Genomic DNA, 15202 nt, shown 5'->3' on the forward strand with positions numbered 1-15202 from the left:
ATAGTCAAAAAGCCCAAGGCAGAATCGATTCAATCTACGCAGCGTTCTCTAAACTGCATAGATTGGACCATGAAGACATGCTTTTGTGGTTTTTTCTTTGTTTCTGTTTTCTTTTTTTGCCTTCCTCTGAAGTGTGGGAGATTGGGCAGGGCTTCTGGAAGCACTGAGGTACTTTACCGTGACTGGTTGGTGGGTCTTGCTCACGTGCTGACGGTCAAATTGAACACCACATTTGGGGTCACAAAGGATTATCCCTCAGATCATATAGGCATGAATTACTGATTTTTTTTTTCTGCCTTCATGTGTAGCACGGGGCATGGTCCATTTGCTCAAGTCATCTCGGCATATTTTGCCTAGCACTTTCCCTATTCTTGCTGGGACCAATGGCTCTCTTATTGTGTTGCATTATAGGATCTTCATTATAAAGAGCCTTCTATTTTAATGAAGAGTAGAAGTAGCTTGTGGCTTCTGTTGAACAGGAGGGGTGAAAGCATATATACTGGTGTGCTCTTCTGAACTTCTAGCAATTGAAAGCTGTACTAGAGAATGGGACATGATCATTTTCTCTGCCACAAATGATATGGTCTGTGTCATATCCTTGGCACTGCTGAGACACCTGCTTTCAAGCACATCCTTTTCTTGCATTCCTTTTTTGGGCTTGCCAATTCCAGAACAGTGGTGCTGAAATTGTTTCAGGAGAATTTTCTGCAGCCACTCTTGAGATCTCTGTCTCCACTGTGCTTAAGAGAAGCCACAGGGATCACACCCAGATTTCTTGTGTGATGCTTGTTAAGTCCCTTAAATCAGACTTTTCACAGCTGGTCACTAAGGGTATGTACAAGAATTAGATTTAGATTGTCCTGAGCTTGGGGCAATCTAAATGGCTGAGCATGAAAGTGTTCACAGGGCTTAAACTGCCTTAAAATGGCACATCAGGCTGGGTTAACCTGATATAATGAATGCCTGCACATGGTCACAGCACAGCCCCAGGTCTCGGAAAGCCCAGACATTTGTCAGAACCCCAGGGCTATGGTGTTTTAACCACCCAACCCTAACATGCAATTTTCTCCACCCCAGTTGGTCAGCCCCCACCTTGCAGGCCCACCAGCCTCCTCCCCTGTGGACCTGTCACAGCACCCCTACCCCAATTTTGTCAGTCCTTTCCCTGCAACTTACTTACCTCAAGTTGCCCATGTGAATGACTGCATGTGGTAGAATCTGACTCAGGTTAATTAAATGCTTGTTTGCACCCTAATTGTCCTCTTCTCATGTTCTGGGTGCCTGCTTTGAGGCTCCTAAATGCAGAGTGCTCACAGCACCAACAGAAGTCAATGGGAGCTGTGTTTATAATACATCACATATTATATATAGTAGGAGGAAGGACACTTGATGCCCAGAAGCTTAGCCAACAACATTCCCCATTCTACAGTTGGTCCAATAAATCACAAAGTTCCTTTCCTCTCTTCATGTTATGCGATGCTAAGTGTCCTGGAAAATCAGGTTCTAGGAGTTCCACTTTAGGAGTTCGATATTGTTTGTGGGTTCTCTCTTACGTTTGTGTCTGCTTCCCAGTGTCAACTGGGGCTAATGCCTTCCCCTTATTTTGAAGGTGTTTTGTGAGAAAAATAATCATGAATATTTGTGAAGAGCCCCACATACTATAATGAAAAATGCTATAACAAAGCCCAGGAGTAAGTTTTTAGCATGTTTGAATATTGTGTAGCAACACTGAATGAGAACAAACAATATAAAATAAAATAGCTGCTCAAGTGTAGACTGTCCGTTCTCTGGATGGAATGAGGCAAAAGCCTATGGAAAAGTCACGCAGTGGAACTGTAAGGCTGCATAGGTTATCTTAATTCTGGAATCTCCTAAATTGTTAAGCTTGTGAAGTCAAGAAGTCAAAATGTTTTTTTTAAACTTAGTTTCTGGCAATTTTGTACTACAGTGGCTCTATTCAAAGGGCCAGACACGACTGTGCCAAATACTTTAGAGACAAATAATTGAAGACAAGACAATTCATGCTAAGTCTTTGTTTTAGTATATGGTGAAAGACAACAGGTGGCCATAGCAGTCATAAAAATGGGAAAAATCAAGGTACAATATAACCCAGAGTTTTCAGATGGTTCACAACCCACTTAATTTAAAATTAAGAATAAATTGCTCAGTTATTTTCTGTGGCTCCTACTTCAAAGAGTGCCACTTCTTCAGTCTGCTGGAGCACTGTCAATGCAGATTATCAGAGAAGCATCACCTTTTGAAGTAAAAGCAACAGCAGACATTTCAGTGGCCTTGCACAGGCATTTGCTGTGGCTCTCGTTATCCCAGAGAGTAACAAGCCACAACCACAAATCTGAATGCTCCTTAATTTGGGTAAAGTTCAAATGTGAACTTTTAAGACTCACACACTTCTCTACTAAATATTTATAGATAACTAAAAGTAGCTTGATACTTTTGTTCTGTTTATAGACCAATGTTTCATTCAGTACTCTGAAGACACAAGCATGTATGAATTCATTTAGGACCAATATGAACAAATCAGGGCCCTACAGATCCAGATCCATAGTTGCAGGGATGCGTGCTTGTAAGTCAAATTTGAGAAATCTCCAATGACTGGGTAGAAAAATAAAATAAATCCTTCAATTACTGAAGAAAAATAGTTGGGGGTAGTGGGGAGGGACACACTAGTGTTCCAGAATTTTGTATATACCTGTTTTTCTTGCTCCTTGCAAACAAGAATCAGGACCTTGCTCTCTGCACATGAAGGGGATCGGTTGACATATGGGACTTTTCAGTTAATAAAGTATCTATTTTGCCCTGTGTTTGCACAGCACCAAGCACCATGACTGAAGTTTCTGGGTGCCACAGTAGTATAAATGAATAATATAGAAGACTAAGTGGGGATTAAAAGACTGAGAGGGGATTTAATAAGAGTTTTCAATTACCTGAAGGGTGGTTACAAAGAAGATGGACCTAGACTGTTCTCAGTGGTGGCAGATGACAGAACAAGGAGCAGTGGTCTCAAGTTCCAGCAAGGGTTAGATATTAGGAAAAACTTCACATTAGGAGGGCTGTAAAGCACTGGACCAGGCTACCAGAAAGGTTGTGGAATCTCTGTGGATCCGATTGGTCATGTAGGTTTTTGACCTGCATGGAAGAACTTTATTTAGTACAGGAGGTGAACAGGATGACCAGGGAGAAGGCTTCATTGAATTTGATTCTAGCCAAAGGGAATTACCCTCAATCCTCAGATCTCCCACCAGGTCATCTCAGAGATAGTGATCATGTGATGATAGAATTCACTGTCAGTCATACGGCAGGGAAGTCAGCCAGCAGGACAGAGGTGTTGACTTCAGGAATGCCAACTTCAATAAGCTTAGGAAAATAGTGGGAGAGACCCTATGGGAAGAGGGACTGGAGGGGAAGGGAGTTCAGGAAGGGTGGTTGTTCCTCAAAGGAATGATTCTCAGAGCACAGAAAAAGTCCATTCCAGTATGCAGGAAAGGGGGCAAGAAGCATTCTTGGCTTACCAGCAGAGTCAAGGAGTGCTTAAAAAAGAAAAAGGAGGCTTATGGACAGTGGAAATAAGGTGTAGTTATCAAGGAGGAACACACAAGTATAGCCTGTATTTGTAGGGAGAAGATAAGGAAGGTGAGGGCAGTGATCAAGATCATGTTGGCGACCAAAACCAAGGACAATAAGAAGTCTTTCTTTAGGTATATACAGAGCAGGAACAAAACCAAGGGAAATGTGAGGCCTTTGCAGAATGGGATGGGACATCTGATAAAGAGTTCAGATATCTCCTGACTATCTGTTAACGAATACTTGGCATTGGTATTCCTGCATGCAAATGGTGGTCACCTATCTGGTCGGATACTGGATGATATCGGGGGGAAGAATGCCAACTAATGGTTAGTGTGGAACTGGTGAGGGATACATCAACACTGTACCTTTTCATTAGGACAAGAAGTTTTTACCATACAGGGACGTTAAATGGACAAAAACATTTTTTTAAGGGAGGAACTCGGAAATGTAGCAGTTTAATTGAAAGCTGGATCAAGAGCTGTATGAAAAGTGTTATTCACAAGTAAGGCCATATGACTTTATGACTAAGAAAATCCCTGTCATAAGATCATGGTTCTGATTTTTGTGTCCACAGGAAAGGGTCTGATTGGATATTTATTTTTCTCTTTCATACTGGATACTCTGTATATGCATTTGCAGTCAAAGACAAAATACCTGGCTGGAAATGAATACTGGTAGATATGTTGAAAGCACCTGCATGATCTGAGAGGCAGAGGATGATATACAGACCTGCCATCATTCTTCCCCATCAGATCCTTTGTTTATACTAAACAGTGAGGATATATATTGTTGGTTGTATTTTAGTTGCTCAGGGTGACTATATTTGAAAGTGAATTTCAGATTAATTTCTGGATCTCAGCAGTTATTCCCATCTTAAATGCAATCATTGATTCTATGAGCAAATCACGGGTTTTATTTTAGCAAACTATTAACTGGACAAAATTTGTGGGCTAAAAATAATTTTTTAGTAGAATTGTTGGAAGTTTTTTCTACAAGAAATAAATAATGATCCTGAAATCATCAGACAAGGTTCTTTGGGTAAATCTGATACCTTTTATTAGACTAACTCAAATTGGAATTATCAAAAAGTCTTAATAAAAGTTTGAAAAGATTTCTTGTAACCCCTAATATAATACACTTCACTCCTATTCTGAAGCTGCTTTAGCTTACCGTAGCAGGCATGTTCATGGTATTTGTTTTAATAAATGACAATCAAAACTTGTTAACTTCTTGTTGTGGCATGTTAATCCTGCATTTGGATGCGTCTTAAAAAGTAACTGAATGTGATTTTTATTATTGGGGTTAAGATCAACTGACAGTGTTCCATACCCGAGTTGGGTTAGAGAACAACTTGAAAAATATTTCCTTTAAAATTTTTTAATCCAAAAGCTAACTGCCATCACCCATTTCATCAGCCATTTAATTAAGCAATAAGGTGTGTACATGTTGCACTACTAGGGTACATACAGAACTTCAGGGAAGTTAGGGGGAGGTAAAATTGTATTAAAAAAAAAAAAAAGGCCATCTGATCTTAGTTCGCCCAGGTGCAGACCTTACACTTAAATATCTAGTTAGGTCCATCTAAGTGTGAACTGTACAGATATTCAGGAAGGTTACATCCATTTAAAAATGGCTGACCCAATCTAATTTAACTGTACCTCTGAGGTAGTCTAACTTAGATTGGGTTTGGTGAAAGCAATTTGATTGAACTGCTGTACAGTTTTCAGTGGAGCCCTGGGGCTGGGAGAGCAGAGCTACTGGTCCTAGCCCTAGGGCTATGCTTTTCCTACCTATCTGGCACCGGGCTATTTCTAGTTCCCCACCCCTAGGCAGACCCCACCTGCGAACCAACCAGCCCCCCCCTTCCCCACAGCCCAGACTCTGCTAGCCCCCCCAATACCCCCAAGTCTCCCCAGCAAAATATGCTACCCCCTGATCCCCCCCAATCTCCCACATTCTCCCAGGGACCCCATTTGCCCCCCCCAATTCCCACAACCCCACCTGTGGACCCCATTTACCCCCCCATGGACTCCATTACCCCCATGGACTCCGCTACCCCCCAGATACTCCCAAGCCCCCCAATCCTTCCCACAGACCCCACTTTGACACCAACCCCCAATCCCTTCCATGGAACCTGCTTGCCCCCCTATCTCCTCAAATTTACCTATGGACCCTGCTTGTCCACCTAAACCTCTCTGTGGGTCCTGTTTGCCCCCTAATCCCTCAAGATCTCCCACCCACTAACCCCTCTCATCTAGATTTGACTTGGATTAGGGGGCCATTTTTAACTTGTTCTAACTTCCCCATAGCCTCCCTGAATGTCTGTACATACCCCCAATGTGAGTAGTTCTTATGCATGTGCATAATATTTTACAGGAGTCCTCAAGCATGAGACGCTCCTGCATGGAGGAGAGGAGTTGCGCTGATTGTTACATTATGCTGTTAAAAAGACTTGAGTGAAGTTTTCTGGGTGCATCATTTAACTTCCTGTTATGGTCCAGAGGAAATTCTGATTACCACTCTGAATATGGTTAGCATCAAGCATTCAAAATATGTGGATTCCACCCCCCAAAACAAAAATTTTGCAAGAATATTCTTAAAAAAATTATTCTATTCTACTCCAGTATTCTCAGACCATGTTTTCACACTTTCTTCCACAACTGTGAAAATTAGAGGGGTGTTTTGTTTTGTTTTAAATAAAAGTTTTGAATCTCAGATTCTGAGCCTTTAAGAAAACCAAGCTACTGAGTGACTTGCAATCCAATCATAGGTATAAAGTAACAGCAAACCCTAATGCAGAGGAACTACATGAGACATGTTTAGGGGCTCCATTTGATTAATATCTTTGAATACTACTCAACTATAAAATACTGATTAGGAGCCTTATGAGAATCATTCAGTGACAACTTAATGCAGTTAAAGCTTCTATTTTCTTGTTATTATCATGCTCATGGTGAATACTGCTTGGTTATCCTGGTGATGTTTCCTACATCCAAAGGAAAATAGAGTGCACACCTAGATATACTCAGGCTTTGGGTATAGCTTTTCTTCTATTTTTTCTCTTTTCCTTTTTTTGTGTCAACCAATAACTAAAAATGCACATAAAAGCAATCAGTTAAAAAGCTCATAAAATATTTATATATGCACATATATATTTTTGCATATCTGTAAGTAGTCCCAATCTGCTCTAAGTACACCTGTTTTTACATCTGTAGCCTATCAGTGCTTTCCTTCTGAACCACTACAGCATTCTGCAAACTTTTTAAATAGACTTACCTCACTGGTAGATTTTGTGCTTTCAAAAGGTAAAAACCCTCCCTTGAGCTCCATCCAGTAGAATTTCCCCATCCTTTAGGAATCAACCCCTAACTCAAAAGAAATTTTCATATTGACAGAGAAAGCACTGGAGAACTATTCAGGGCTGTTTTTTCTCCAAGTAATATAGGATGACATGTTATCTCATTGTCTTAGTAAGAAGAATATATGATGGGATAAAGACCAATAGTATTTTTCCCTCATTTATTGATGTGGACCTGCTGGCCAGAGCAGAAGACTGAAGTGATCATCCCTAGTTCTTTATACAGCATCTGTAAACTTGATAGAGTCACTAAGTCTCTGTTTACTTTTCCTTAAAACGTGTACAGAAATATCTTTGTCTTAAAGCTGTAATAAAAACAACATTTGTAAACTTTTATAAAACAGTTGAAACTAATTCAAAATTTTATACATATTACAAAGTGCAAGACATCATATTTTAGTGAGTTTGTATATGTATACATGTCTGAGAGGTAGAGCTGGCAGCACCATAATAAGACCTTATTATGCATAACTTTGGAACCCTCCAGACATTCAGGCAGGGGTGTGATAGGATCTGATGCTCAATCCATAGTCACACATCCTACCAGGCCACATATGTATGACAGATGTGATTGTGTAACAAGTGGGCCATCCCGGGGCCAGTCCAGACATTGGCCCGCCCATTTGCCTAGGGCAGTCTTCCCAACTGCCATGCCTTTGATGCAACTTAAGTTGTTTCCAGGTAGGAGGCTGCCCATTTAATTGCCCTGATGCCAAAGGCAAATACATGGCTCCAAACTTTACTTATATTGTATCCCCTACCTTGCAGATGGCACCCACATCCACAAACTTTACCAGCTCCTTAGCTGGGCTTCACTCAGCCTCAGACTTGGCCTCCTTAGACAAACCTGGGCCCCCATTCTCCCACATTGGGACTTCTTCCCTGCCCTCTGGGCCCTCAACACCCAGCTCCCTCACTGGGCTTCTGGGCCTAATACCCCCTGGGACCCAGGGATCACTCAGTGGACTTGGACCCCATCTCAAGCCCCCTTCTCCTGGCCTAGACCCCACCTCAGGCCCCACTCAGTGAACTTTGGCCTTGTGCTTTTCTGTCAGGGTGTGCTCCCTTAGCCTTTCCCTTCCACAGGGTCACCCACAAAGCAGCTGGAGCTGAGGCTTTCTGGTGCCCCATACTCACTGTTCACTGGGGAGGCACAGGTGTAGCATTTCCTGGAGACTACCCCACCCCTGGAAGTCTCACCACATCCTCCCCAGCAGGGTGTAGTTTTAGGTCGTTTCCCAGGACCAGGAACCTCCTTATGCCCTATAGTTCCTACCCTGAATCTCCAGCTAGGTAATGTTGTTCCTTCAGCCCCTGCAGCAGCTACCAGCTTTGCTCTTGGGACCTAGCCTTATACCCAGGCTCTCAGCCTCTCTTCCAATCAGGCACTTCCTGCCTAACATGTGACCACTTGATTGGGCCTGATCCCACCTGCAGGCTGTTTACTGCCTGCTTAAACCCATTAAAGTGGTAGGTACAACCTGTGCTCTGCTACAGATTGAGCATTAGATTCAATCATAACTTATTGCTAGTGTAGGTGGAGCCTGAGATGGCAATCTAAGGTTTCCCCTGCACTGGATCCCACTGTTGTGAGCTCCACAGCTGATGGGATCATAGCAGGAGCAGCATTCCACGTTGCCTCCAATGTGAGCCTCATCAACTGAGGAGGCTTGCAGCGAGGCCAGGGTTCAGTGCATTGCTCCTGCTGAGAAGCCCATCAGCTGCAGGGCTCGCAGTGGGGGCAACTCATGGAATGCTTCCTCTGCTGCAAGCCTCCTCAACTGATGGGGTTTGAAAGAGGAGGGAGCTAGACTGTTCTCAGTGGTGGCAGATGACAGAACAAGGAGCAATGGTCTCAAGTTGCTGCACATGAAGTTTAGGTTAGATATTAGGAAGCATTTTCTCACTAGGAGGGTAGTAAAACACTGTAATAGGTTACCCAGAGAGGTGGTGGAATCTCCATCCTTGGATGTTTTTAAGACCCTGCAAGACAAAGCTTTGCCTGGGATGATCTAGTTGAGGCTGGTCCTGCCTTGAGTATGGAGTTGGACTAGATGACCTCCTGAGGTCCCTTCCAACCCTGATTTTCTATGATGGGGCTCATAGCCATGGGGAAGCACTTGGCCACATGTTCAATTAATAGCATGATAAGAACAAGCCACAAAGTTATCACACACTTTGTGGAATAACTTTGGGGCTTATTCCTTAACTGGTTAATCATGACTTAAGTGTAACTGGTAGATGGGGCATTTAACGTTCTGCTTATGACCCAGAAAATGTCATTTGGAAGTTACATGTACACATACTAATTATAGATAAAGACTAATGCTGAAGATTATTAAGATTACCAAATCAAATACTCAAAAATTGAGAAATGCTGGAATTGTTTGTACATTATCTAAGTCGATTTTATCTTTCTCCCAGTGCTTTCTAAGTAGAATTGAATTTAAGTTACTGCTAAAATAAACACAAGTGATTTTTGTACCCTCTTTCAGGCTTCATTATAGAGATGGCAGTCCCTGCTGATTCTTTAACAGAGATTGTTGTGTTTGCCTGATACTGGTGACAAGGATTTCCCCATGGTAATTTGTTTCTGAGAGGTTAACTGAAAACAAGCATTTTGGGAGTAAGGAAAAGATTGGGGTCTTTTTTTTCCAAAATACAGGGTAGGTGGCATGTTTTTAAATAGCTAGGTAGTAACTAGCTAACAAAAGGTCTATGTTAAAATCTTTATAGTGAAACTTCTTTCACCTGGTAAGGAATATTTGTTATAAACATGAACAGTTAATTGAATAAGCATCTCATATTTAATGCAATTCTAAACTACTACGTCTAAATATACAAAAGACAACATATTTTTTATTGAACCAGCTATATACTTGGGAGAGATGTTAGACAACCTTTCAGGCAGAAATTGTTGTTTGGATTTTGCCTCATACATTTTCTGGACCATCACAGCTATAACAACACTCCAACCCCATTTATAAGATAAGCAACTTGGTTTCTTAAGACATGAACTGTCCAACAGCAGCTCATTAAGGCTTTTCAAGGGGTTTACTAAAGGATGGATGTGTGTCCCTTGATGCTACAGATTATCTTGGGTTTGTGACTGTCCAGAACTATGCTCCAATGTCCGGCAAACTGGACAACTTTGCTTCTTCCACTCACTACTGTCAGGGTGGATAGGATAATTTTAGCCAATCAAATGGATAGATTCCTGTGACAGGCTTGGGATCTGCCACTGGTATCTCTGACACTCCCTAGTGGTCAGACTTGCCTGCCCTCACTCCCCACTTCTCTTACCTTCTGTCTCTTGCCTGCCATGAGTTGATCTTAAGGTATTTAACTAGGGAGGCTCCCCCAGAGGCCAGGCTAGCCTTTTCTTCAGTGCCTCCTTTCTCTGCACAGGTCTTGGGACTCCTCTACCCAATACCCCCAAACCTTGGGGCTCCTCTGCAGGCAGCATTCACCTTTAATACAGCCCTAGTTGTGCTTTAGGGACTATAATCGTGGCCCCCATCTTCCTCTATAGCCACACCCATACCTTGTAGGTATCTCTGTTGTCACTTGGAAGGAGTCTCTGGGTCTTAAGCCAAAACTGGGCCCCTCAGGCCCTAAAACTCTTGTCCAGACTTTAGCCCTTTTCCTCTGGCTGAGCCTTCTCAGCTGAGGACCACTTCCTCAGCCCCTGGGTTCCTGGGCCTCAGCCCCATCTGCTCTCTACATCATCCCCCTGGGGTCCCCAACCCCAGGAAGGTGGCTTTTGCTCTCTGTGCCAGCCCCACCTGACCTAGGAAAGGCTACTCTAGCCCTGCACTACCTTGTAGTCCCTGACCCTTACAGGGAACTGTGTGGCTTCCACACCTCCCCCTGTAGCCACTGGTCCTCCAGTGTTTCAATTTAAATACAGAAAAATTAACTAGAATGCAGAGTGTTAACCCTCTGGTTAGAACACATCCAAAACCCCTTCAAAGCTATAACAGTTGCCAGAGTCCTCCCATAAGAAACTGACTTTATTACCCAGCCTCACAGAATACCTCTTTTTCTGGGGCAGCCACTGAGCCCTCAACTCCTCCCTCTGCAATTTGCAGGCATAGACTGCAAGCCCTACCATGAGGTTTGGCTTATATACAGCTAAGTCTTGCCCCTTCTAGTCACTTGACTGCTGCCTTTAACAACGTGCCCAGCATTGCCAGCTGTATGATAATTATCATATTTGTACAATAATTTCAATCCTTGTATGATGCATGATAGATAATACTAAAAGCGTTCAAAATGTACAAACAATTTTGAGATAGTTAATTGGTACAGCATATGCAAAACCTAAGCCACTCTGAGGGAATCTTAACCAACTTTCAGGTTCACTGTCAGTGCTTTCTTATAACTGCTTGCCTAGAAATAAATACTTAAACTTTGATGACCCAGTTCTCACTCACTCACTGGTGATTTACAGTGAGCAATATAAAGTAACTGCATAATGATCACATAACTAAATCTTATTGTGTAATAATACTAAGAGCTTTATTTTAAATGCAATAATATACAGTCTTAAATCAATAGAAAGTCAAAGAGGTTTGGTGCTTGCCTTGTTTATAAATTCCAGCCATGTACCTAATGTGATGATAACAGTATAAGGCACCATGATATTACTTAAAAAAGAAGACAACTTATTTGCATACTTGTTTTTTCAGTGTACAATGGTTTTTCAGACAATATGATAATTTGAGCTTAAGATCTGGCAACACTGAATGGGCCTGTGGATTTCCATACTGCCTAACAAGCTGTTGGAACTCCCCTGCCCTGCAGTTCAAGGCCTGGGTCCCTGCTGCTGCAGGATTTCTCTTGGTTGCTTATCCAAAGTGCAGCTGGCCCCAATTCATCCATCTCTTTGAAAAGTAACAGGGGCACCTGGTTCCCTGTTTCGATCCCCTGTCTTCGTCTTTGTCTCTATCCACAGTTGTACCCTTGTGCACTGACTAAGTGGCTTTCCTTTCTGTTTCCTCAAATCCCACTTACTAAATGCAATCCCACAGGATAATTCTGTAGCATGGTCTAGCACATCTCTGAATCTTGACTTTTATCTTGTTGTCAAGTAGTTTAAGTTTGGGAAGGACCAGGTGGTAAGAGACCTTACCACCTTTTTTCTGAAGACCCAGATGAGAACAGCTGGCTGTTGAACCTCCTGAAGGAGGGAAGAGGGGCAAATGGGCCCTAGCCAGACAAAAGTGGGCATGGTAAAAGCCATTCTTCCTCATTGGAGGAAGGTATAGAAGAGAGTTGGCAGATGGAGGTGAGGGAAACACCTAATTACTTTGAAACTTTCTTGGATTTGTATGCTTTTGCCCCTGAAACACTACTAAGAAAAGCCTGTGTTTGCATAGGAACCAAAACAGTTTTTACTTAAAACCACTTAAGGAAACCATCTAAAACCACAAAAGGAAAAAGAAATTAAAGATGACACTGTTCCAGGTGTGGGCCAAGAGATATTTGTTGAAGTCACGTAGCGCTAGTTCCTTATGTGTGGTAGTCTGTATCACAAATCTAATGCTGAAACAACCGGACGAGATAGACTGAGTCAACTTTAGCTTTCAATTTGTTTGATTGTGTTCATGGTAGCCAATTAAATCATCTGTTACTCGGTGCTAATAAAATAGTAACTGAAGAATGAGATCCATGTAAGGTTTCATCTCTGCTGTTTAGTGGAGGCACCAAAAGTGATGAATGCAAAGTTACTGATTGAATTTTTATATTTGCTTTTACTAATTAACCAACTAGTTCTCAGATTTGGAAAGGAGTACACAAGGTTAATAAGAGGGATTCAGTAATCAGAATGTGTTTTCTGCTCTTACATTAGATCTTTGGGGAAAAAATAGTTTTATATAAATAAAACTCTTTTTTAAAAGGTTCTGAATAGGAGACAGCCCATCAGTGGGGTAACTAGGGTGGGGTGAATGGGGCAGCTGGCCCAGGCACCAACTTGGGAGAGTGAAAAAAACTGGCTGATGCTGACAGGCGGGCAATCACAATTTTGATTACGGTAGCAACTGGAAGTCACCACTGCCCTTATGCCCTGGGCACCCAGCTGTGTCCCTATACTGCTTCAGCCTATGTCATTCTGTTTATTGATGCTCTTCCAATAAGGAATGAAAAGGGTTTATAAATGTTTTCTCTAATTTACTGATGCAGAGTTTCTAGTTAGCATAGTTTCTGTTTGCTCTATGGAAGCAGGTACTCTGTGAGTACTATGAACTCTATGTATAAATAGTGCTGTGAGGTAAGTTTACAGTCACATGAAGAAATCAAACTTAATTTGTCAAAATTAATTCACATGGAAGTAGTGTACATAATGTATTGGTTCATAACGGTGTATTCATTGTAAATGCTCTTTGGATGTGTTGCAAAGAGGGTAAAGAATGAATAGATTGGGACCAGATAGTATGAGTTAACACAAGTAGAGAGAGAGAATTCATAAATCAAAGTAGAATTGTATAATTTGGAAACTTCTGTAAGCAAGCTGAAATCTCACTTTCAGATTTTTTAAACAAAAGAGAACAGGTACCCACTACTGAAAATCATAAGATTGAATCATATCTGAGCCTAGGTCAATTTAAATTCAATTTAGAAGATCTTGTCAGTAAACCTTTGATTATTTAAGATCATTGTCTTTCTGTTAGAAGTATAAATTGATTATATAAATTACAATTTGGGCTTCTATCCACTGGTAACTGAGTAGAGCAAAAGTGGCTCGGTGCAGCCTATACTTGAGGAAAGAGGAAGCTTGGGTAAGATGTAAAGAAAGGGAATAGAAAGATGCAGATACTGAGAGAATGCAACATTTTTGCCATTTGGCTTAAATAATTTTGTTCAATCCTTTTTGGTGGCTTGCTTATATCAGTCACAACAGAGTATAAAGGACCTTCCCCCCATCTGTGGTTTGCCTTCCTTTCCCTTCCTACAACTCTTCTCTTTTCCCACTAGCACAGATACAGACATTAGTTTGCTGTCCTCCTGTGCCCCCTTCCTCACACATGTACACATGCACCTACTTTGCCCCACTACCAGATGCCATTTCTTAAGATCCTTCATACACAATCTCATCCCTCTGCTTTTCTTCTCCTCAGCCTTTCACTCTCCTCTGGCACTTTCCTTTCACAATGCAAGTATGCTTAGTTTCTCCCACCTTAAACAAACACATATGCACACATATAAACATTGAACCCTCTTTCTTCTCCAGCAAAGATACATTATCCCTTCTCCCTCTCCTCTCCTTCACTAAATATGTTCTTGCCTGGAGTTCCTCTCCTACAGTTGCATTCAAGACTCTCTACAATCTGGCTTTCACTCTTTGTACTACACTGAATTTGAAGTCTCTAGTGTCTGTTCCTATCCAAAGCTCAGAACCAGTAGTATATCCCCATCTTCTTTACCATGTCAGGATTTTTCAATACCACTAATTATGCTCTTATTTGAAACACTGTCCTCCCTTTACTTCTAGGCTCTCCTTTCTCCCAGTTCTTCTTTCTCCAGTTCCTCTGCTAGCATTTCCTATAGTTAATCCAGTTCCTGTTCCTTTCCACTTTCTGTGGGAGTTGCACAGAATTCTGTCCCTGGTCTCCTCTTTATGTAGATGCAATGTGTAGAGGGATATCTCAATTGTAGACACAGATTCAACTATCATTTTTATGCTGATGACTCTTTCACTACTCAAGACCTTTCTCCTTTACTCCAAACAAAATCTTGTCTATCTGAGTATTTCATGGACAGCTAGGTGTCACTTAATGGGTCAATGTGGCTAAAATAGAGCTCTTAACTTGCCCATCTCCCCCCACCCTCCCCCCAAAGCCATTCCTGCTACCTCCTTTCAACCACTGTGAATAATGACTCTGCCTGACACACAAACCTGTAACCTTTGTGTCCTGTTTAATTAAGACATCTTTCTAGCCCTTGGCATTTGGATTATGTCTAAAACTGACTAATTCTGTCTGCTGAACATCTCTACAGGAGCCTTTTTTTATCCATTACCATAAAATTTTCAGGTTCTCATCTCACATCTTAAGTCCTGTAACACTTTTCTTTTTCTAGGTTTGATCAGTCTTGTCCCTCTCATATCTATTCAGAATACTGTTTCAAAGATGACTTACTTAGTCTGTCAGTTCAACCATGCCATCCCTCTCTTTGCATCCCTCCACTAGATCCCATTTGTCTATCACATTAAACATAACATTACTTTTCACTTTCAGAGGCCTTTATAGCTGATCC

At 41.7% G+C, this 15202-nt stretch overlaps 1 long non-coding RNA gene across 1 annotated transcript in view; it reads right to left on the minus strand.

Annotated features, from left to right (window-relative positions):
• The window catches only part of LOC109285458 (uncharacterized), a 49990-nt gene that overhangs the window by 19809 nt on the left and 14979 nt on the right, over positions 1 to 15202 (minus strand). The window lies entirely within an intron of this gene.

The sequence above is a fragment of the Alligator mississippiensis genome, chromosome 2, assembly GCF_030867095.1.
Source record: "Alligator mississippiensis isolate rAllMis1 chromosome 2, rAllMis1, whole genome shotgun sequence".
Lineage (NCBI taxonomy): Eukaryota > Metazoa > Chordata > Crocodylia > Alligatoridae > Alligator > Alligator mississippiensis.